Source organism: Chenopodium album, chromosome 22, assembly GCF_948465745.1.
Source record: "Chenopodium album chromosome 22, dcCheAlbu1.1, whole genome shotgun sequence".
NCBI classification, from domain to species: Eukaryota; Viridiplantae; Streptophyta; class Magnoliopsida; order Caryophyllales; family Amaranthaceae; genus Chenopodium; species Chenopodium album.
The window spans coordinates 19682882-19707054 of NC_137855.1; the positions used below are offsets into that span (position 1 = coordinate 19682882).

At 38.7% G+C, this 24173-nt stretch overlaps 2 pseudogenes; one reads left to right on the forward strand and one right to left on the reverse strand.

The window, feature by feature from the left end:
* Positions 1–4478: 4478 nt before the first annotated feature.
* LOC145606346 (small nucleolar RNA R71) lies at positions 4479–4577 on the reverse strand (annotated as a pseudogene).
* Positions 4578–19714: 15137 nt separating this feature from the next.
* LOC145604063 (protein ACCELERATED CELL DEATH 6-like) lies at positions 19715–23854 on the forward strand (annotated as a pseudogene).
* Positions 23855–24173: the final 319 nt, after the last annotated feature.

Consider the following 24173-nt stretch of genomic DNA (forward strand, 5'->3'; position numbering starts at 1 on the left):
TCTCCAACCACAATCAACCTCCCACATATCTGCTACTTTTGCTTCAGCAAGCTCCATTGGAATCGGATGAACCAGCATCTCATTTAGGCACTTATTTCCAGCCCACTTATGGCTCCAAAAATAAGTATCTCTTCCATTTCCTACTACCACTTTCATCCCTTCGCCTAAAAGCTTCGCATTCTCCATGATTCCACTCCAAACATTTGACATCCCAGCTTTAGGCTCGAACATATCGATGTCATATCGTCCCTTGCAATACATGGCTTTTAATACTCTCGACCATAAAGCATTAGGCTTGGTAAGGACCCTCCATCCCAATTTCGTTAGGAATGCTGCATTTGCTTGCTTGGCCGAATAAATTTCCACCCCTCCATGTTCCTTAGGCTTTTGAAGAGTTTCCCAAGCCAAGAGATGAGTTTTGCGTTTGTCTTCGTCACCTCCCCAAATAAAACGCCTTCTTCTCTTATCGATATTCTCACAAATTGAGCGGGGAATTTTTGCCGTTTGCGTCGAATACAAAGACGACATTGTAGAAAGAGTAGATTTCGCCAAGGTAGACCCGCAAGGGAAAGATATTTCGATTTCCAACCCGCAAGTCTTCTGTCTATCTTCTCACACAAATGGCTATAGGTATCTTTAGTGACTCGACTTGTCAAAGTCGGCATCCCTAAATAAGTCCCAAGATCCGTGGTAACCTCCATCTCTAAAACTCACTGATTTCCTTTTGTAGCCCACTGTAAACATTTTTCGAGAAGAAAATTCTGGATTTTGGGTTGCTTACTTTTTGATCAGAAGCATTGCAAAAATGATCCATAAAAGCCTTGATGATTTTGGGTAGCCTTGATCAATCGAAGCTTCACCAAATAAAACCACATCATCGACAAAGAAAAGGTTGGAAAGAAGAGGCATATCCCTATTTGCACGAATAGGTTTTCAATACCCATTTACAATAGCCGCTTCAATAACTTGATAAAACCTTTCCATACACATCACAAATAGGTAAGGAGATAGGGGATCTCCTTGCCTTATCCCTTGGCTTGGAGTGAATTTTCTTGAAGGTTCTCCATTCCATAGCACTTGCAACCAAGTCGTGGTAACACACTCCATAATGAGCTCAATCAAGTTAATAGGGAGATTCATTTGAACAAGAGTGTCCCGTATAAATGACCATCGAAGCCTATCATAGGCTTTTTCAAAATCAATTTTAAGGGCCATGTAACCCTTAGCACCTTGCTTTCTTCTCATGGTGCGAAGAACTTTTTGCATGATTACAATGTTGTCCGTTATCTGTCTTCCCGGGACAAAACTCGCTTGAGTGTTAGAAGTCAAATTCGGTAGGATAGGCTTTAGGCGATTAACAATAACCTTGATTATGATTTTATAGGCAACATTACATAGTCCTATAGGTCAAAACTGTGATGCAAGCTCGGGCTTCTCAAGTTAATGCAAGAAACGTTGCATTAAATTCCTCAGGCATTCCTTTTCCCTCTAAAATTGGCATGATAGTATCATAAACTGTTTTTGCCACAATATCTTAATTTTTTTTTATAAAAAAGGGCTTGAAAACCGTCCGGATCCAGGGCTTTAAGGGCTGCCATTCTCTTCACCACTTCATCAATTTCCAGTCTTGAATAAGGGCTAGTGATGAGTGACATTTTTGGCACTCATTTGGTTCCTTTTTGGATGATTTTTATTTCATTTTATCTCTCTTTTCTTTAGTTTTCCTTAGTTTTATTCTTGTTTTCCTCATTTTATGCTTTTTGTAGTTTATTTCTCTTTTTCATGTCTTTTTCTAGTTTACTTGTTATTTTTCTCTTTTACTTGCTTTTTATCTTTTGCTTGTAGGTGGTAATTGATTGTCCAAGAATTCCCGAGCCTTCTCTCTACGAGTTTTCATTGCTTTTATGCCTAAAGAAGGTGCAAGAAGTTCCAAGTCAAAGGTGGATCCAAGGGGCAAGCTTCAAGGCTTTGTTTATGCCTTATTCATGGCTTTTATTCTTCAAGAAATTCAAGAAAGTTTCTGCCCACTTTGTCCTCCATCATCATCATCCTGATGCGTGCACCACTTGAGCTAGGACGAAGAGAAGAAGGGGGGGAAACCCAGCTATGTGCGGGCGCACAAAGGGAGTGTGCGGCCGCACATTGGTCGTGTGCGGCCGCACACCAGGTGTGTGCGGGCGCACATGCCTGGGTGTGTCCCGTGCGCGCCATTCTCCCTCCTCCGAGCGCCCGCACTTACGAGGGTCTATTTTTGGGCGTCATTACCGACCTTCTCCTTGTATATATAGTTATTTCTACCTATTTTTAGAAAGGAAGTTTTAGATTGAATTTGATAGTTAGTTTTTGGGAGAATTTTAGAGAGAGAAACTCAAGAACTAGAGAGAGAAACTCATGATCTTTGGTGTTTGTTCAAGAATTTATCATTGTATTTGATCTTTTGATCAAAGTTTTGTAAGGATCTTCTTCTTAATCTCAATTCAAGTTTGATTTTAGTTGATTTCATTAGTTTTTCATGTTGTTGATGATTGATTTGGTTATTGATTGAATTTTGATTGATTTTGATTGATTGTTGGTTTAATCTTTGAATTCAAGCATGTTGATGATGAATTTGATGAATGTTGTAGTTTTGATCTCCATTTCTATGGTTAGTGAGTAGTTCCCTAGCTAGGGAGATGGTGAAGCATGTATGAATGATGGAATAGTGTAATTTGGGGATAATTGATGGAGTTGATGATATGATTAAATTGGTTGATTTTTCATGTGCATGTGTGTGATTAATTGAGGTTTGGCCATCTTTGATTAATACACTAGATTGCATTGTAAGCTTGCTATGATACGGACCATTGATTAGTAGACTTGCAATTTCACGATTGAGGTGCTTTGTGACGTTCCCTAGTTAGTGTTTAGTGTAGTTGACGCTAGTTAGACCTCTAGGTGAACCACCTTAGTATGCTCTTTTGGATACATGATGATTTTCCTTCATATCGTTTGACTTAGTCGGTTTGACCTCCCAAATTACCGATTCCATTATGATTGCATGTGGATCCATTGCCCTAGTGTCTTAGATTGATTTAATACAAGTTTGCGTTACCTAGTTTAGCTTTAGTACTACTTCAAACCCCTTTTTGATTCCGAAATAGCTTGATCTAGACTTCTTGCACTTGATATCCATTCCCTTGGGTTCGACCTTGACTTGCCACTACGCTATATAGGGGTTAGTTAAGCTATAAATATTGTTTGATAGGGTGGGGTGGTAGCCCAACGACCTACCATTCTCTGCCACATCAAAATGGCGCCGTTGCCGGGGAATGGTGCTTGAGTGTATGTTGTTTTTGAGTCTATTTCATTTTGATAAAATACAAAAAGATTTTGTTTCTCTAGGCTACATTGGTAGCCGTGCTACTAACATTTTTGTGTGATTTTTTCATATTCGGAGCTAGGCGGATGCCGTAATCGCAGAAGCCGGATCAACATCATGACACCCAGGAGCACCCCTTCCTGCATATTCATACAAGACCCGAGTAGGCGAGTCGAGGTCCTACAAGGTACCCGTCCGCTCACTCTAGGCTCCACCACGATCAGGACCGCCGTGCTGCTATATTTTGTTACCCCCGTCGCGTCGCGTTATAGGGTGGATCACTTCGAAAAAGCAACCGTTTCGTCAGTTCGACCGGTATCATGCATGTACGTGGAGGAAGAAGGCCTCCTCGCCCACAACCGACCCCAAAGGGAAGGACCTTTCCCCGAGCCGACCAGAAGAAGCAAAGCTTAGATTACCATATCGTGGACACGTTTCCCCCCAAAACCCCCTCGGGGGGATGTTTACAAGGAATCATTAAGTTGATTTAGACCCAGCAGCTGTCGGTCGGGGCGGGGAGAAGCTTGTGAAGCTTTCCAAGAGTCAGGAGAGCCCGGAAAGTGACTGAAAACTAAATTGCCGACTCTATTTGAAAAGAAAGAACCCGTGATCGTCCCCTTGTTCCCCTTGATCCGGAAATAGAAAGGACTATTTCAAGAAGAAGAGTGGATATTAGATCTTTGGCTTATAGCTCTTCGAGTGAAGAAGAAATTCAAGAAGAACAAGGAATGGGTGAACATCCTAGAATAGCCTTGAAGGAGCTTGGAGTGCCCGGGGCATATAGATTTGAGAGTGGAATTGCTCCACCAACTACCCCGGCAAATGACTTCGAAATCCGTCCGGCAATGATCACCTTGATTGAGAGAAAGCAATATAGTGGGGCTAAGAATGAAAGCCCATTGAACCATTTGAAAGAATTTGAAAAATATTGCAACACTATCAAAGTCAATGGGGTCTCTCAAGAATTCATCCGCCTCAAGTTGTTCCCTTTCTCTCTAATAGGAAGATCTTTGGAGTGGCTAGACAAGGAGGTGAAGCCCAACTCCTTGAGAACTTGGGATGATGTTACAAAGGCTTTCTTGTCCCGTTTCTATCCCCAAAAGAAGACGGTGGAGGCAAGAGCCTTAATTCAAGGGTTCAAGCAAAGGCCGAGTGAAAGTCTCTATGAAGCATGGGAGAGATTTAAAGAGTATCAAAGGGAGTGCCCTCATCATGGAATCCCCACATACCAAGTGATCCAAATCTTCTATGGCGGTTTAAGTCCCCAAGGCAAGTCATGCCTTGATGGAGGGGCCGGGGGCCCTATCATGAACAAAACCGAGGAAGAAGTTGTGGACATCATTGAGGATGTGGTGACATATTATAGGGATTGGCAAGATGGGGAGAGAGACTCTTCAAGCAAACAATCTTCATTGTATTCGGTGGACCATCTCAATGCAATCAACAACCTTTCCTCTCAAATGACAAATTTAGGAAAGGAGGTCACCGCAATCAAAGCTAAGTTGGAGAGCACTTCTACCTCTTCTCAAGCTTCTAATCTTCCCTCCCAATTTAAGGGGAGAGGTACTCCTTCTAACTCTCAACCCCCTCCCTCTTCACATAATATGCCTTTAAGTTGCTTGTTTTGTGATGCATGTGGATCGTATGATCATGACTCTAGTGCTTGTCCTAATGAATGTGTTGATGAGTTTGACAATGAATGTGAACATGTCAATTTTGTGTCAAACAACAATGTTCAAAGGTTTGATAATCAAAAAGGCCAATGGAATAGGAATTACCAAAACCAAGGCAATTTTGACAACTATAATCATAATGGTGGTTATAGGAACCAAGGGAATCAAGGTTCTCGTGGTAACAATAACCAAGGTTATAGTAGCCAAAATCAAGGCCAAAATTATGGTAATCAAAATCATAATTATGGTAATCAAAACCAAGGTTATGTGAATCATAACCAAGGTAATGGAAACCATAATTATGGTGGTGGTAACCATAATCAAGGTTATGGTTCAAATCAAAATAGGAGTAATTGGAACAACCAAGGAAGGGGAAATTTTCAAAACAATGCTCAAAGAGGTCCCCCACCCGGTTTTGCTCCAAAGACTCAAAATGAAAATTCCTATTCACAACCTTCTTCTCCTAAGACAACCTTGGAAGAGTTGATTGATAATCAAACCAAGATAATTAACACCTATATGGCGGTTAGTGATAAGAAATTCAATGAGATGATGACTCACAATAAGATGCTTGAGACTCAAATTACTCAATTAGCAAGCACTATTAAGGATTTTGCTAGTCCTTCATCTTTGCCTTCCCAAGGTGTTGAACCAAAGAAACCCGTGTACTCTATAGCCACTAGTGGTGTATATGATTTTGATGAGGGAGTTTCTTGGTCAAAAGAGGGAAGAGATGAGTGTGGTGCTAAGGAGAATGAAGAGGAAAAAGTTGAGTCTAAGGAGATCTATTGTGAGGTTGACAAAAGAGAAGAGTGTGTTGATGAAAGGATGAGTGAGATAGAGAGAATTCCCGATCTTCCATATCCCCAAAAATACTTGAGATTCAAAATGGATGAGCAATTTGGGAAATTCCTTGAAGCTTTTAAGGATGTTCATGATTCTACACCCCCTACCGAACCAATTCCCGACATGCCTAAGTACTCCAAGTTTGTTAAGGAGATCTTAGAAGAGAAAGAGGATTTTGATGAGGGTAGTTCGGTGGAAGGAGGGAAGTGCTTTAGTGCTCTTATCCATGGTGAACTCCCAAGGAAGATGGAAGATCCGGGGAATTTTTCAATTCCTTGTCAAATTAAGAAAATGATTTTTGAAAATGCTTTGTGTGACCTTGGTGCTAGTGTTAGCATTATGCCTTTCTCGGTTTTCAAGCGGCTTGATCTTGGTGAGCTTCAACCATCCAAGATAACACTTCAATTGGCCGACCGTTCTATTAAGCTTCCTAAGGGAAGAATTGATGATGTCCCCTTAAGGATTGGAGAGTTTGTTTTTCCGGTGGATTTTGTTGTTCTAGAGATTGAGGAAGATGAACATATTCCAATCATCTTAGGGAGGCCTTTCTTAGCTACCTCGGGAGCTCTAATAGATGTCAAAGGGGGTCAAATTACTTTGAGGTGTGGGAATTTAGAAGAGAGTTTTAAGTTGAAACCAATGCATGAGTCTTTGTCTTGTGTCCAAGATATTGCATGTGCTAGCCTTTCTCGTTCCATTGATGGTATGTGCATGGTAGATTCTTCCACTAACAATGTTTTTGAGTTTGTTGACGATGTTTGTGCAAGTATTGATGTTGTTAGTGAAGAAGAATTTGTGATTCAAAAGCCAAAGGATGAGAAAGATATTGGTTTTCCAAATTGGTTCAAACTTAATTCTCATGAGGAAGAGAAAGCTTCCATGACAATGGATGTTGAAGTCAAGCCAAAGAAAAAGGCTCGTGACTCAAAGAAGGCAAGAAAAAGGAAGAAGTTGAGAAGTGAAAAAGAAGAGTTTGAAAAGAAGTTTGTGAGAGTTTCCTCAAGCAACAATGAGAAGTTGCGAAAGGTTGAAGGAAAATTTGCTTTATCAACCACCTTGAAGAAGGTGGTGTTCTTTGATCCTCCGTGATTAGGAGGAAGGGTCGAGCTTAGGACCTTAAGCAAGCGCTTCCCGGGAGGCAACCCGGAGTTTCTAACCTTTCTCTTTGATTTTTGAATTTTCTCATTTTTGTTTCTTTTATTACTTTGTCTTTTCTTTTACTTTTCTCCTTATTTGGATTTTTAGGATGTCCGTTTGTGGGATTGGAATTCAACAAGCATGCATGATGGATGGAAGGTGTTCATAGCACAAATCATATTTTGTTCGATTCTAATCGAAATTTGAGGTAAAAGGGTAAGAATTTTTAGAAAGGTGAGATAGGAAATTCATATTTTGAATAATGGAGGAAATTGATACTTAGTGAATTTTTGAGGTGTGCATATGAATTTTCAACTTTGAGGACTTTGAAAATGATTTTTGCTACTGCCTATGTTGTTCCTCATCACCATCATGATTCATGTGCGCACCCAAATAGGCAGTAAGTATCAAATTTTTGAGAAAAAAAGAAGGAAGGAGCACGCACAAGATGTGCGGCCGCACACGAGGCATGTGCGGGCGCACAGCCTGCGTGTGCGGGCGCACATCAGCTCTGTGCGGCCGCACATGAGCTGAACGTGCCTTTTATGTTCTTCTTCCTCCTTCTTTCCCTTCATTCCTTCATTCCCGTCATTCAACACCACGAGCATCACCCTTCAAACCCTCCTCTTGTGCGCACTCCTCCACCCTCATTCACCATCTAAAATCACTCAAATCCTCACTAAAATCACTCCTTTTTCACTCAAAATCACTCACAAATCTTTCTACACTACAAATTCCTCACAATTTGACCCAAATTTCACTCACTCTCTCTCCTACTCTTGGTGGCCGAAATTGGGGGTTTTGTGTGGAGTTGGAATTGCTTGCTCAAACTTGGTTTATCTTGCTTCTTTTATGGTATAATCACTAATCCTTGCTTTAATTTTTTCAATTATATCATAAATTTGCATGAATTACAAATTTGTATGAGCATGATTAGTGTAGTATTGATTTTGTGATTTTTGATGCTTGTTCTTGATTTTGGTTGTGAATTAGTGATGTTTGTTGATTGATTTTGCATTACATTGTGTTGTTTGTTGATTTTGTAGCAATTTTCATCAATTTTGGTTGAATTCTTGTGAGTTGAAATTTTGGAAAGTTGGTAGTAAGTGGTGATTTTGGAATTGGCTTTGTGTTTGCTCTTGGATTGATTGAAAAGGAATTTTTCTTGGTACATTGGTATTATTGATTGGTTTGGATTTGGTTTGGTTGAAAGAAATTGTGAAATTGGAAGTTTGGTGATTTTGGTAGTAAGCGGTGAATTTGGGTGTGGTGTTCTTGGTTCTTTGGTTGGTTACTTGATTGGTTGTTGGTGATTTTCTATACCTCTCACAATGTCTAAATACCTCAAGAAACTCACCAAAAAGCGAAAAACCGATGTTAGCATCGAGGAGCCTCCCCGCCCAAGTACCTCCTCTAGGCCTAGTACATCTTCAAGGCCTAGTACTTCCAACCCATCTTCCACTCAAACACGACCTCCAACCTCTCTTCCAAAAAAGAAAAATTTCACCGATAAACAAAAAGCCTTTTACCAAAATCTCAAAGATGAAAGAACCCTCAAACAAACCCGCCATTACTTTCAACCCGATATGTTGAAGTTGGGGATCGATAATGATGTGCGGTTATTGCTTTTGAATTTGAGATTGGGGATTTTCATCGCCGATGCTTACCGCACTTACAAGGAGCCTACCTTGGAATTCTTGGCTACCTTGGAGCTTGTACCTGTTGGAGGGGTATATAGAGTGCGGTTCCAATTGCTCAACCACATTTTTGACCAATCTTTGGAGGAGTTCAACGCTGCTTTGGACTTTGATCCCCATGGGGATATTATTAACGTTGAACACTTCATCTTCCCGGATTATGATCAAGATTCTTGGTGGGAAGACATCTCCTGTGGTAGTGAGTTCATTGCCAACAAGGCCATGATCTCGGACGTGTACCAACCTTGTCTTAGGGTTGTACACCGTCTATTGAGCTATGTCTTGTTCCCCAAGCAAGAGATGGGGAAATTGAGTAAATTGGAGCTTAAGGTCCTTTGGCTTTCTACTCGCCCGGAGTTTGTGGGCCGGTTGAACTTGGGCTACATCTTTGCCCAATATTGTTTGGACCTTCGCAAAAGAAGGACGGGAGAGATCCCTTGTGGGGGTATGGTGACTAGGCTTGTGACTCGCCTTCGCCTCAATGATTATCTTCCATTTTGTAAGGAGATAGGGGATGCGGCTTCCATCTATCTTGATATGCAACAATTGGGCCAAATCCAATTTATCTCCAAGGGTTTTAGTGAAGGGAGATATGAGTGGCTAAGGAGCAACGAGCATTGGTGCTTCTTGCCTAACCCTAGCTTGACTTCTTTGGCTAGGATTGCCGACAATGTTTGGCATGTTCCAAGGTCTTTCCGGCATCCCAACTTTGATTTCGAGGAGGATGAAGAAGAAGAAGATGAGGAAGAACAACAAAATCAACAACAACAACAACATCAACAACAACAACATTTTTCTCCACAACAACAAGCTTCTCATGAGCAAGAGCAAGAGCAAGGGCAACATGCTTTTGCCAATGATGACTTGAGAGCTCTTAGTGAGCAAATGAGTGGATTGAAAATCCACATTGATGGCATGTATGATCAAGACTTTGGGGCACTCTATGACCAAATAAGAGGTATTCAAGAGGTGCAACAAGGTATGTTTTCACAACAACAACAACTCTATGATGCGGAAGTTAACCGTGGGAACATCACTCCCCCGGTTAACTATCCGTATTTCCCGCCCCAACAAGGTCCTCTACCTTCGTTTGGGCATCCTTATTGGTTGGGGCCTCCTAACCCCGACACCGAGCGTCACTATTACCCGGATGAGCATGGAAACTATGATTACAAGGCTCCGGGTGGTAGTGACTATAGGGGGGATCCTAACTACCCCCATGTCCATCCCAACCACCCTTTTGAGCTCGCTTTACCCGATAACTACACCCCTCTTGCTCCTTGGCAACAAGATCTTTTCAAGGGGCATTATGGGTGGCCCGATGGGTACACCGGAGGATGGGACCCTTACCCTCATCCCTTCGATGACCCCGAGCGCAACAGAGACCCTGATGGGGCCGGGCCTAGTGGGAGTGGTGGTGGTGATGGTAGTAGTTATTAGTTCCCTTTTAGCTTCTCATGCTTTTTACCTCCATCCCTTATATTTTTTATACTTGCTTTGTTTTGATTTGGGATGTTGAGATGTATTTTCTATCTAGCTTGGGGGAACTAGTAACTTGCTCGGTGACCATGTTGTTGTTGTGTACATATTTTAGTTGCTTGCATGTTTATTTTCTTTCCTCTTTTTGGTTTCCTCATTTTCTTGATCTCTAGGCTACTTTCCTTGTAGCTAGCTTGTTTGCCCTATTCGCTTGGATGTTTGTTGTTTGTGGAGATGTTTTGCTTGACATGTTGTTGTTGATGATCCCTTAAATCCAAATCCCTCAATCCAAATCCCTTAAATCCAAATCTTGTAGTTTAGAGTAGTTCTTTAGTTAGTTTAGATTTTATTTCTTTTATTCTTTATTTTCTTTGGTTAGTTTAGCTTTTCTTTCCTTTAGTTGTATATATTACTTGCTTTGTTTATTTTCTTTTATTTGTTGTTTTCTTTTCTTTGTTTTGAAGTTACTAACCATTTTCTTTGTTCATAGTTTCTTTTATTTCTTTTTCTCACTTGGTTCCTTGAAGAGCTTATGGATATGGAATGCTACGAGGTGGTTTCTTATTGCTTCGTTTATTTTTGCTATGCTTGGAATCCCGGTGAGACCTTTCTTATTTTTCTCTTTATTTTCCTTGGTTGCATAGAATAGGATTAGTTTAGGAGAAGTTGAATGGTTCGAGGATGGATGCTTGTTAACACGTAATGTGTTTGGGATCGGTGACTTTGTTGTCTATCGATCACTTGTTTGTCGATTGGGATTTTTATGTGTTTAACATGCTTTCTAGACCTTTCCTATGTTTTCCTTTCCTATGTCTCCATTTCTTTTCTTTTACTTTCTTTTATTTTACCTTTTTCTCTTATTTTCTTTTATTTTTCTTTTTATTTTTGATGTGATTTTGAGGTATTGTTTTTCATTTCTTTTCTTTTGAGATGAACATTGTACATTGGACTTGTCTTTTGCATGACTTTCTTCCTAGGTTGTAAAGGCATGCACGGTTTGAGACTATGTTTGGTTGACTCTAGGATAGTGTATGCTAGGGTAGTTGGTTTGAACTAGGAGGATCATGAAGCCGGATTCTACTTGTTTGTGGTATGTTGGTAGTTGCTTCCTATAGTTGATTTGACACCATTGGTGAGTTTTTGCCACAACCTTGTGAGGTTACTTGTTTTTCTAGCCTTCAACATTCCTTGTATGAGTGGCGTGGATCCTTGACTATGCAAACCTAATCTAATAAAGCTTGATGTATGATTCTCAAACACGAGACCGAACTATCTAGGAAGGACAAAGGCACATTTTTCGGGGTGGTATTTTTCATTTTTACTATATTTTGTTATTTTCTTTTATTTTGGGTTTACATTTGCCTTCTTGCAACCATTTGATCCTTATCCCTTCTTTTCAAGCCACATCTTTAGTTATTTGACCTTTTGTTTCATTTTCTACCTTACTTGATTTTTGTGAAGCAATATGATCATTTGATGAAGTTTGTGGTGGTTAGGTTGGAAATTTGGTTTTTATGAAAGCAAGATTGTGTTATGATTTCTTTGTAAGTAATGGCAAATGCGTATGAGTAAAAGCCGTCCCATATTATAAAAGGCATGGACAAATAAGTGCAAAAGTTGTAAAAGCCGTCCAAAGTTAAAAAAGGCAAGGACTTTGCAATTACAATATAAAAACAAAAAAAAAGTGAAAAGTGAAAATTCAAAAATATTTTGATGTATTCTTTTCTCCTACTAAGCATTGAGGACAATGCTCCATTTTAGCTTGGGGGAGAAGCGTGTACGCTTTTTGTATATATTTTTGTGAGTATAGCTTCAAGTAAGCTTGGGGGTGTTGTTTTTGTTTGGTAATTTCTTGATTGTGGTGTTAAGGATTGATCACCCTTTTGCTTCAATTTTTAGGAATATCACCAAATTTTTAAATTTTAGCCTACCTTCACCCTTTATGCCTTACGTTACAACCTTGGGGAAAGACCTTTCGACCTAGATAGTTGAGTCACTATTCGGGGGAGGGCATCATGGGTCATTGCCTAAGGAAAGGGGATGCATAGTCAAGATGTCGAGTAGCCTAAAAATATTCCTTTTTCCGGTTCCTTCGAGGAATCATTGGGACACTCACTAAAGGGAGATTTGAGACTAGTGGGAAGAACGCGGTAAGATTGTTTGGGATGAAAGTGAATTGTGATAACTAGTTCCTATGCCTAGCATACCTTATGTTTCAATCAACCTTGGATATCTTGAAACGCGCATACCTTAACTACTTGAGAAAGATTGTCATTCATTTGCTTTATAGTATTTATGTTGATTCATTTCGTAAAGGTTTGTTTTTCTTTCTTTTTCTTCTTTGGTTTGCCTCATTGATGTTTGGTGGAGAGTTATGGGTCAAACTCTACCCTTACGAGACCTCACTCGTCCTCATAAACGCCTTTGGGGTTTAAAGGGCTTGTTGTAGCTAAAAACAACCGTGATTCCTACGACAATGAGTTTTAGTGTATATTCTTATCTTGTGTCTTTCTTTTTCGTTTTCAATAAATTTTTCATCCTCTCTTTTCCTTGCTTTGTTTTGCTCGAGGACGAGCAAAAGTTTAGCTTGGGGGAATTTGATGAGTGACATTTTTGGCACTCATTTGGTTCCTTTTTGGATGATTTTTATTTCATTTTATCTCTCTTTTCTTTAGTTTTCCTTAGTTTTATTCTTGTTTTCCTCATTTTATGCTTTTTGTAGTTTATTTCTCTTTTTCATGTCTTTTTCTAGTTTACTTGTTATTTTTCTCTTTTACTTGCTTTTTATCTTTTGCTTGTAGGTGGTAATTGATTGTCCAAGAATTCCCGAGCCTCCTCTCTACGAGTTTTCATTGCTTTTATGCCTAAAGAAGGTGCAAGAAGTTCCAAGTCAAAGGTGGATCCAAGGGGCAAGCTTCAAGGCTTTGTTTATGCCTTATTCATGGCTTTTATTCTTCAAGAAATTCAAGAAAGTTTCTGCCCACTTTGTCCTCCATCATCATCATCCTGATGTGTGCACCACTTGAGCTAGGACGAAGAGAAGAAGGGGGGGAAACCCAGCTATGTGCGGGCGCACAAATTGAGTGTGCGGCCGCACATTGGTCGTGTGCGGCCGCACACCAGGTGCGTGCGGGCGCACATGCCTGGGTATGTCCCGTGCGCGCCATTCTCCCTCCTCCGAGCGCCCGCACTTACGAGGGTCTATTTTTGGGCGTCATTACCGACCTTCTCCTTGTATATATAGTTATTTCTACCTATTTTTAGAAAGGAAGTTTTAGATTGAATTTGATAGTTAGTTTTTGGGAGAATTTTAGAGAGAGAAACTCAAGAACTAGAGAGAGAAACTCATGATCTTTGGTGTTTGTTCAAGAATTTATCATTGTATTTGATCTTTTGATCAAAGTTTTGTAAGGATCTTCTTCTTAATCTCAATTCAAGTTTGATTTTAGTTGATTTCATTAGTTTTTCATGTTGTTGATGATTGATTTGGTTATTGATTGAATTTTGATTGATTTTAATTGATTGTTGGTTTAATCTTTGAATTCAAGCATGTTGATGATGAATTTGATGAATGTTGTAGTTTTGATCTCCATTTCTATGGCTAGTGAGTAGTTCCCTAGCTAAGGAGATGGTGAAGCATGTATGAATGATGGAATAGTGTAATTTGGGGATAATTGATGGAGTTGATGATATGATTAAATTGTTGATTTTTCATGTGCATGTGTGTGATTAATTGAGGTTTGGCCATCTTTGATTAATACACTAGATTGCATTGTAAGCTTGCTATGATACGGACCATTGATTAGTAGACTTGCAATTTCACGATTGAGGTGCTTTGTGACGTTCCCTAGTTAGTGTTTAGCGTAATTGACGCTAGTTAGACCTCTAGGTGAACCACCTTAGTATGCTCTTTTGGATACATGATGATTTTCCTTCATATCGTTTGACTTAGTCGGTTTGACCTCCCAAATTACCGATTCCATTATGATTGCATGTGGATCCATTGCCCTAGTGTCTTAGATTGATTTAATACAAGTTTGCATTACCTAGTTTAGCTTTAGTACTACTTCAAACCCCTTTTTGATTCCGAAATAGCTTGATCTAGACTTCGTGCACTTGATATCCATTCCCTTGGGTTCGACCTTGACTTGCCACTACGCTATATAGGGGTTAGTTAAGCTATAAATATTGTTTGATAGGGTGGGGTGGTAGCCCAACAACCTACCATTCTCTGCCACATCAGCTAGTGAGTTGTCTCCAATCAGAGCTAAGAAGTTCAGGGAATACATCTTGGGGCACATCAAAATAATTTGACTCACCCTCCTCCTTAAACAAATTTGCAAAATAATCAACCATGTGATTTTTTACGGCATCATTCTCCTTAATCAGGCTCCCCATCATTGCCTTTAATCTCTTGAATTTTATTTTTCCATCTGCGTACAATTGTACTTAAATGAAAAAACGTTGTATTTTGGTTCCCATCTTTGAGCCAATCTATACGAGATTTATGATACTATAAGGTTTCTTCTCTGCTCAATATTTCATCCAACTCTCGAGATAGCTTGCTCTGCAATTTAATTAATCCCCTGTCTTGCCTATTCGAAAGCACCTTTTGGATGCCACCAATTCTTGCAACAAGAGTACGCTTTTGCTTGAAAATATTTCCAAAAGTGTCTCGATTGCAAGATTGCAAATCATTCGACAGTTTAGACAATGCAGGCATTAAAGAGCAATTTTTACCCCATTTATTTGTCACAAATTCAGTGAAATTCTCATGTGACATCCATGTGGCTTGGAACCTAAAGGGTCAATGCATGGCTTGTAGAGGCACAAAGCTATTAGGAGAGATAAAAATAGGATAGTGATCGGAGTGAATGGCTGTGAGGTGTTTCATGGCAGCTTTATTAAATCTTAATGCCTAATTTTCATTGCATAAAGCATGGTCGAGCCTTCCACTTTGCGTTGTTTAATTTTGAGAGAGCGTCCTCGAGCCCAGGTATGAGCAGCCCCGGAGAACTCTACTTCAAGCAGATCCATCTCCTCAATCCAGCTATTAAATAACACTGACCTTCGATCAGTTTCTTTGCACGAAGAGTTACGCTCCGAAGGAAAGCGTGTATCATTAAAATCCCCGGCAATTAGCCAAAGTTTATTGTGTTGCCTAGCAAAATTATGAAGCTCTTCCCATAATTCTCTCCTTTTAATTGGGTCTGGGCTAGCGTAAACTACTGAAAAATACCATGGTAGCGCACCAACACGAGAGATCTCCATTGAGATGTGCTGATTATGTTTGATAATGGGACTGACAGTGAACATTTGATATCCAAAATACCCATATTCCACCACTGATACCCACATCATCAACTTTTTCAAGACCATCATAGCCAATATTATTGGCAATTTTTTCAGCTTGCTTCCCTCCCATATGCGTCTCAACTAAGGTTAGGACATTAGGATTGTGAGTTCGGATCAAGTCCTTCAAGGAAGTGATGAAGTTTCTACTTCCCACACCTTGCACATTCCATACCATACAAGTGATTGGTAAGTTATCCGATGCCAAATTTGGTAGACTTTCTTCCATAGAAACAGGTATGGTAGTGAGATTGGAGACATATGCCTGGCCAATGAGTCTCAACAGTCGTTAAAACTCCATTGGAATCTTCAAGGTTGCCACCAATTCCTTGGGAATCGAGGTTGGTGGTAGGTACGAATCCATCTCCATCTCCAGAACATGAGACATGAAGTGTGTGATCATCATGTAAGGCTGTTCCATTGTGTGTCCAATGAACAGAGTCTTCTCCGGGGGGATGCTCAGAGTGATCGGGTAAGGAATTTGAGACATGGTCTATTGACAAAGATCCCTCCTGATTTACTTGAGTAACTCTCTTGATAGCTTGTGGTTGCGTCTCACTGACTTGTGTTTTCTCAATGGTAGCTTGTGACTTAGCTTGTTGGCTGGCTTCAAAGTGAAATAGGGAATTTTCTTTGCCTTGGCTTACACGTCTGCTAGCTTGAGGAATAGAAACATACGAGTTGACTTTTATTTCCTTAAAAGGTCTTGCTGCATCTTGTAACAAATATTTTCTTGCTTTTTCTTGGAAGGATTTGGTAGCAATTTTCTCAGGCTTCAATTTTTGCAAAATAGATTGGGAATTCTCCTAAATTAATTGATGGAAATTTGTTTCCATCTTTATCTTGAGAATCTAGAATAAAATCTTCCTTTTCCTTATCTTGCTCCACATCTTGCTCCATAATTTCTATCTCCTTAATCTCTAGAGCCACAAATCTAGAACCAATCCCTTGAATTTTGCTTCCATATTTTTCAAATTCTTTTCTTTGTCACCCCTTGGTTGAGATGCATTCATCAGCAGTTTGACTTGACCATGCTAACCACCTTTCTCACCTTGAGCCCCAGTGTCAACCTCTTTAGTCATCTTTGGGTTCCTCTTTCGAACTGGTTTTTAAACAAGCATCCAAGACCCAAAGTCTTCCACCTCCTCTGGCTTATGATTCTATATGCAAAGGATTATTGTGAACAATCATCTCATTCGATTTCCCTTCAGCAACAGTTGGTTGACAATCATCTTCAACGTGTCCTAATTTTCCACACTTAAAACACACCATCTTGATTCCCTCATATTGAATACGCCAAATCTTTCCCTTGAGCCAGAACTTAGATAATAAACGTTTTGATAAGTCAATCTCAACACTAAGTCTTGTGAATTGTCCCCTCTCTGCCTGAGTAGTAGTTTTATCAACTCACAGTACTTTGCCAATTTTTGACCCAATTTTATTGAGAATACTGATATCAAAATATTCAACAGGCAAGTTGGGTATACGAACCCAAGCTATAAGAACCTAAATGGGAGCTTCATCAGGAACAAAATTAGGCACCCATTTGCGGATGGTCAGATAGTTATCATCAATCATCCAAGGTCCTTGCGTGAGAACATAATTATAATCCGCTTGATTAGTAAATTGAGCTATATAGAAATTGCATCCTATATTAGTTAGGGATGATTCCCCTCTAATATTCCATTTCTTCTTGAGCCTCCTCATTAGTCCCATATAGCCAAGTTTGCCACTAAACAATTTGATAATCAGAGATTGATTCCATGGCTGTCGAAGTCTCTTCTTTTCTTCTTTTTGAGAGTTGTATAACAGGCCATCTCTCATCATTAAGGATCTCCTCCGGCACCATTTCATCATCTAAAATATCTTCTATGTCTATCTCATCCATATGGACTTCAGCATGGCTGCTTACTTGAAAATCAACACCTCCTCTCAGCATATCTCAAAATGACCTCATTCCATCTGTAGGGTTTTGCACACTTTTTTTTTTTTTGCAATATCAGCAACCAAGTTAGGACCCTTGGCAATCCCTATAACTTCATCCTCCATCATATCATCAGATTCCATTGAATCGAAACCCACATGATTGATTTTCCGTTTTGGTTTTTTATTAGATCAAATGATTTGATCTTGTTCTTGAATGGTTTGAATTTTCGGGTTGGCTTGGTTTAGGGTTTCACTCGAGAGCGTTTTAAGAGACTTACAATATACATGTTGTTGGTTGTAATTTTAATTAGATAGTATAGTTACTTCTATTTAAATTGGGGTAATTCCTTTTTTCCATTTTGGGATAACTTTTGTTTACTGTAAGATAAATTTACTACGAATGTACAATTGCACCTGATTTTTTAAAATTGTGTAATTCTAATTACTAGAGTAACTATATTTTATAATGCAAGATATCCAACTATATTTTATAAACATCAAATACATTTGTAAACTTGCGTTATCAGTACCCGTTCTTATAAAATATATAGTTGCACAAGAACGGGTACTGACACGACGAGAAAACGTCTATCTCAAAATTAGGGATACAGATACGAAATGTTAAAATTTATATGATATATTTTTTACAAGAATTTAACAGTATATTTGTCATTCCATCCTCTTATTAGATCGTACTATTTATGAAGGCACTCATATTATTTAAGAATTACCTTATTTATCTTTAACTTAAATTTTCTTATCAAAAGAGTTGAACAACTCATATAATAGTAGGATACGGTCCGAGACGCATCGTCGTGTGTCCCATGAGTGTCGGTGTCTAACACGATGTCCGATACAGACACGACATTTGGATGAAGTGTCCATGTAACCTATCAGGCAAATGAGTCAATACAAGAAGAAGATGCACTTTATGATCAACATTTAATTAGATTGAAGAGTCCAGGATTTCATTATCTTTTTTTAAAAGTAAAATAACACAAGTTTAAGCATAATATATTGCACAAGGTTTAAAAAAACAATACTCCCTCCTTTTAATTTGTTTGTCCCATTTGAAATCTTGGAAAATTTTAATTTAATGCAAAAATAAAATCTTATAGAATTTGTTAGATACTCCTAATTTGTTTGGGACAGTTCTGGAACGCGTATGAGGTGCATATGGATATCTAAGTTGGTGATAAAGTGGGGATGGATCCTATCTTGTACCATGTAAGACGGCTATAGATGTGGATATTGTACCCGCCACGAGTGGTAGGGCGGGGATATGTATAAGATTTTTAGGCGGGTATAGACTCGCCCCATTGTCATCCCTAATTCATACCACCCCACTCAACGTCGTATTAGTCCCTTCCGCCATATCAATATATATTATTATATATAAGTATATATTTATTTACTATTTTAAATATAAATTAAGTAAAAGTATAATATTTTGTAATAAACTTAAATTATAAACAAAAAAAAAGTGTAACTTAACAATGATTTTTACTAATCATTATGATGTAATAAAGTTGAATTTGGAAGTTGGGGATTAACAGGCTGGTTTTAGATGGGGATTAGGCGGAGATAGGGCGGGGATAGTTTTGGGATTGTACGTGTCGGGTGGGAATGGAGATAAATTTTGTACCCGTTTCAGGGAAGGGGAATTAAAATATTTACTTTAAATTGTTAGTGATTAGTTAACTCCTAATGTTATTGGAGTCATAATAGTAGTTGGTAAGTTTAGTGGGGGTTAATGTTAGCATAATCATCATATTTCTTATTTTTTAGTTTTATTTTGCACTATATATATGCTGCTATGTTGTACAATTTTTAATAGATTGAATACAACTTTTATTATTCTTTCCTTTTTCTCATCTCTATTTATTATTTTCAATAAGGGAGTGGGGATGGGGATAAGAATATATTAGGCGCGGATGGGCATAGGGATGGGATGGGAAAGCCAACATCCGCCCCGCCCCATTGACATCCCTAAGAACAAAGTTGAAATTTATGTCATTTATGTTCGAAGCCTAACCAACTCTTAGTTCTACACCAATATTATTTGCTTGTTTTCATATATTTGGGGAAAATAACGTTAATTAGTTGAAGTTTGTATGCCATTATCAAAACCATATGGCTCAACAACTACATATTTTTTATTTTTATTCTATTAATGACCAAGAAACTAGTACTGATTATTGTATAATGTTGTAGAAAAGGATTTTCTAGAGAAACATTCTCAACCGATGAAGTCCCTAGTTTACAAGCGTGATAATGAGGGCTTCACTCCAATTTTAAGAGCAGTACAAAGTGGGCGGCGATTCGGGATGGCTAGGCTTCTTGCTCAACAATTTCCTGCATCTGTTGGGCTAAGAGATGATAAAGGTCAAACAATTCTTCACCACCTAAGGGCTTTGGTTGTAGACCGGTCTGGAAGGATTTCTTCAAGCATTCTGAGGTTGATGGTCTTAGAATTGTACAAAATGAAATTGTTGATGCGGATTATACCAAAGCGAAATTTCTCATGGAAGTGTGTCTCCAGTCAAAAAACAAACAGGAATTAAACATTGTTAACAATGATGGTCAATCAGTTTTTGATTTACTTTCAACACAAGCCCATTTGCCTACCATGGTGTGTAATGCTTCAACTCCATCTCTCTTTCTATATGTATCTCTAATTTGTATTAATTTGTGTAGTTATGGATTCACTTGCAGCATTTGTTAAAACTTAAAAGTATCAAATATGGATGTAGCTAGCAATTGATGTACCTCTTACAAGCTTGGAATGCATCGATTGCTTGGATGTCAACAGAAAAAGTTATGCATCCGTTTACAAGCAATTGATGTACCTCTTAGCTTGGAATAAGCATTTGTTAAACACTTTTATCTTCTGAAAATTGGAACGATGCTAATAAATTTTCTCTTTTAAATACTTGTGCAGAAGCAACTGCTACCATTGGTAAGCAGAAGCAATGTGAAAGAGAGGGAATCAATGGATAAATTAATGAATGAAGATCTCTACAAAGCAGCTGTAGAAGGAAGTACTAAAATATTTGAAAAGGCTATGGCTGAATCTCATACAGTGATTGATGTGGAAAGTGGACAACGAGAACTTGATGCAGACTACTTTTGGAGGAAGCCCCAGTTTCTCACCGTGAGAAACGAATTTGTTTCTCATGGGGGCATTTTTGTGAATAAATCAACAACTTTTCAACTTTATTCAACTGTGGAGCCCACAATATTGAAAAAGTTGTTGATTTATTCACGAAAATGCCATCATGAGAAACAAATTTTGTTTCTCACCATGAGAAACAGGGAATTTCCCCTACTTTTGCCGTCAAACTCCGGGTGGAAATAATATTGTTCACATAGCTCTTAGACATGGAAGTGCAAATGCAGATCAATTTGTTAAGATTGCTGTAGAACACTTCCCGAGTCTTAGCATGAGACCGGATAATAATGGAGACACGCCTCTTCACCTTGCTGTGAAGTGCATGGGGAGACTTACTAGTAAATGCATCCAAAGATTTTCTAGGTGAGTTAGATGAAAGACGGAAAGCATTTTATGTTGCCCCATGGACTGTGAAAAATAACAAAGGTAACTTTCCGATTCATGAGGCTTTACAGACCAACAACCGCAATGATTCGTTCATTCTGCTTGATTGTGACGATGAGGCTGCTTTTCGCGTGAATTACTTAGGCGAGACTCCACTCCATTCCTTTTCCAAAAATGGCTTTTCTATTAGTAAGTCTATTTTCCAACCGTGTGTTTAATCTTATAATTTGTCACCCGATATGAGATCTGATCCCTTGACCTCTAAAGTCAAACAAAAATTTAAATTATGATTGGAGTTTGATAATTGATTCTAGATTCAATCATCATAATGGGTTAAACGTATACACCATGCAGATGATGAAGAAGCAAACAAGTTTGTGAATAGATTAAGTGAGACGAGTAATCGAGCAGCTTATGTGCGGGATGATGAAGGCCTAACCCCATTGATGTGCGCAGCTAGGTCTGGTTGTTTCCGAGTTTTACGTGCTATACTTGAACACCATCCTCAATCAGCATACCTCCTAGATTCAAGTGGCAAGACTTTTTTGCATCTATTGCGTTTTATCGGAGAGGATGTTGATGGAAAGCGGTTATTCGATATCACTAAAGCTGATGCACAACGATTAGTGCAAGATTATGACGGAAACACACCCCTCCATCACGCCATTCAGACTGAGAACACTATAGCTACAATTTCATTAGCTAAAAGATGTTTAGAGACAAAAGTAACAGAACTAGAATTGGCAAATAAAAGGGGACAAACAATTCGGGATTTACTTGCATTACATGATGTCCCAAATGAGGTATGTGTATTGTTATTTGTTTACTTGCATGCATGGGCATTGTCGGGTTTTGTTTAGTTTACCTTAGTTTTGCTTATCTAATCTGATCTGATTGTCTGATTTTATCAAAAAATATACTTCCTCCTTTACATATTATTTGCAACGATTTGATATAAAGTAGAAAGGGAAAATGCCTAATCATTGCAAATAATATGTAACGGAGGAAGTATATTTTTTTATCATAAAATTAAAGATTTTTAGCGATAAAAAAGCGCACATAAAACGATGATCTAATGAACTTATTTTTTATCAATTGAATTGACATGATTTTACTTTCTAGAAATATAAGTAAAATCAAAATGAATTAGACCCCTATTGTTTCTGTATTATTGTTTAGTGTTTAATACTTACAGATTGTAAAACAAATTCGTTATATAATGCCGGAGGTAGTATACTTGGCTAAAAGATCATACGGTATTTGCAAGACAGATACGAAAGAGTCTGCCAATGCTCTCTCTGTGGTTGCTGCCCTGTTAGCAACCATAACTTTTGCAGCTGCCTTTCAAGTGTTATATTAATAAGCAATAAAACAGAATTAACTTATCTCTTGATGCGTGAACCAAACTGACAATAGCCGCGTCGTGGAGAACCACTGACCTAAAAGACGATTCCGCGCTACCTCCCGGTGCAGTAGACAATTGCGGTCGCCCTCCAGGATAAGCACGGCGCCGGAGTTTATGTGCACTCACAAACCCGACTGGAACTCAGAATACTTGCCCAGAAAACAGAACGGAAAGAGCATGTGTTAATATAATTTTAGAGAAGAGAGAAGACTGATTGTGTTATATTTTGGCTGAGAAAACCACCGAATATTTATAGGGTGAAGAGGAAAAACGGGAAGCATAAAAGGTGGGAAGAATCTGGCCAAGAAAATGACCAGATTAATCTAGTCAGTCAACAAACGAGGCAAGAAACAAGGGAGTAAATTAATTAGCTAAAATCAAGGGATTAATTCCCACAACAGTTAGAAAATCCCAACAGTCAAAAACGGATACTTGGGAATATTCTGTTAGCAAGAAAAAGGAAATAAAATTTCTCCAAAAAGATAACAAGGACCCACGCATCGCATTCCCCAAGACCCCAAGTCCCGAGTCCGACCCGGCTCGGCTCGGCACGCGCGTGCGTGTGTGTGTGGAGTAACACACACCTCCAACACACTCAACTAAGTAGTGCTAAAGCACTACATTATAAAAACAAGGAAAAACCTTCCTCCCCAATCAATGTGGGACTTTTCTCCTTTCATTGTTTTTCTCTCTCTCTCTTATTTTTTCCCAACACTCTTGTTTTATATCAAGAACTTCCAACATCAAGTACCTGGTGGATTTAATGGCGACGATGGTTCTCCTATTCTTCTCGCAAAGACGGCATTTATCATTTTCGTTACATCAAACTTAGGTGCAATGTGCTGCTCAATGCTTTGCCTTTTCTTACTACTTTGGGTGATGGTTATTGGCAACATACACGACTCTCTCGGGATATTAGATATCGATATACACCTGCTTTGTGCATCGTTCTACCTCACATTGCTTACATTCACAATGGGTGTGTTTTTGGTTACTGCTAATAAGAGTTTATGGTTGGCTCTCTTGGTTTGTGGACTCTGCTTCATTACCTTCCTTCTTACTTGGAAGCAATCAATCAGTTTGGTTGCTAACAATGGCGGTGGTGTTGCTACTGCTATTAACAAGTTTAAAAAGTTCACTGTGGAACCAATTCAAGAGCAATTCAACAAGTTTAAAAAGTTCATTGTGGAACCAATTCAAGAGCAATTCAACAAGTTGAGAGGTCGATGCTATCGTAATCACGACAGTGTTGTGGAGCAGAGAAATTGAAAGAGAGTGATGCCATCGTAATCACGGTGTGTCAGGTATGTTCCTTGTAGCGTTGCTAGCCATGGGACATCAAATAATAGTGACGAGTGTGTTAGGAGTGTTATGTTTTTATTGTGTTTGGTGTTTCTTTTGAACAATACAATTTGAGCTCTATATATTTCTGATATGTGAGTGTTTTCTGATTAGTTCTTAATCTTGCAAAGGTTATTGGGTAACTGATGTACACCAAAATTAAGGATCTTATTTGTTAACTTGTCACTTAATAATTTGTATTTTTATATGTTGTTTTTCTATTTACATACTGATTATGCACACTATTTTCATAAATCCTCTGTTTTTGTATATTAGTAGAAAAAAATTTGATTGACTTTTTACTTGTTCAAACATATTTATTGGTGGAGGTGGATTATTTGTCAAATTTCATACCGAAACCGTTTAACTGTCCGAAACGAACCGACCCAAATGAGAACCGAAC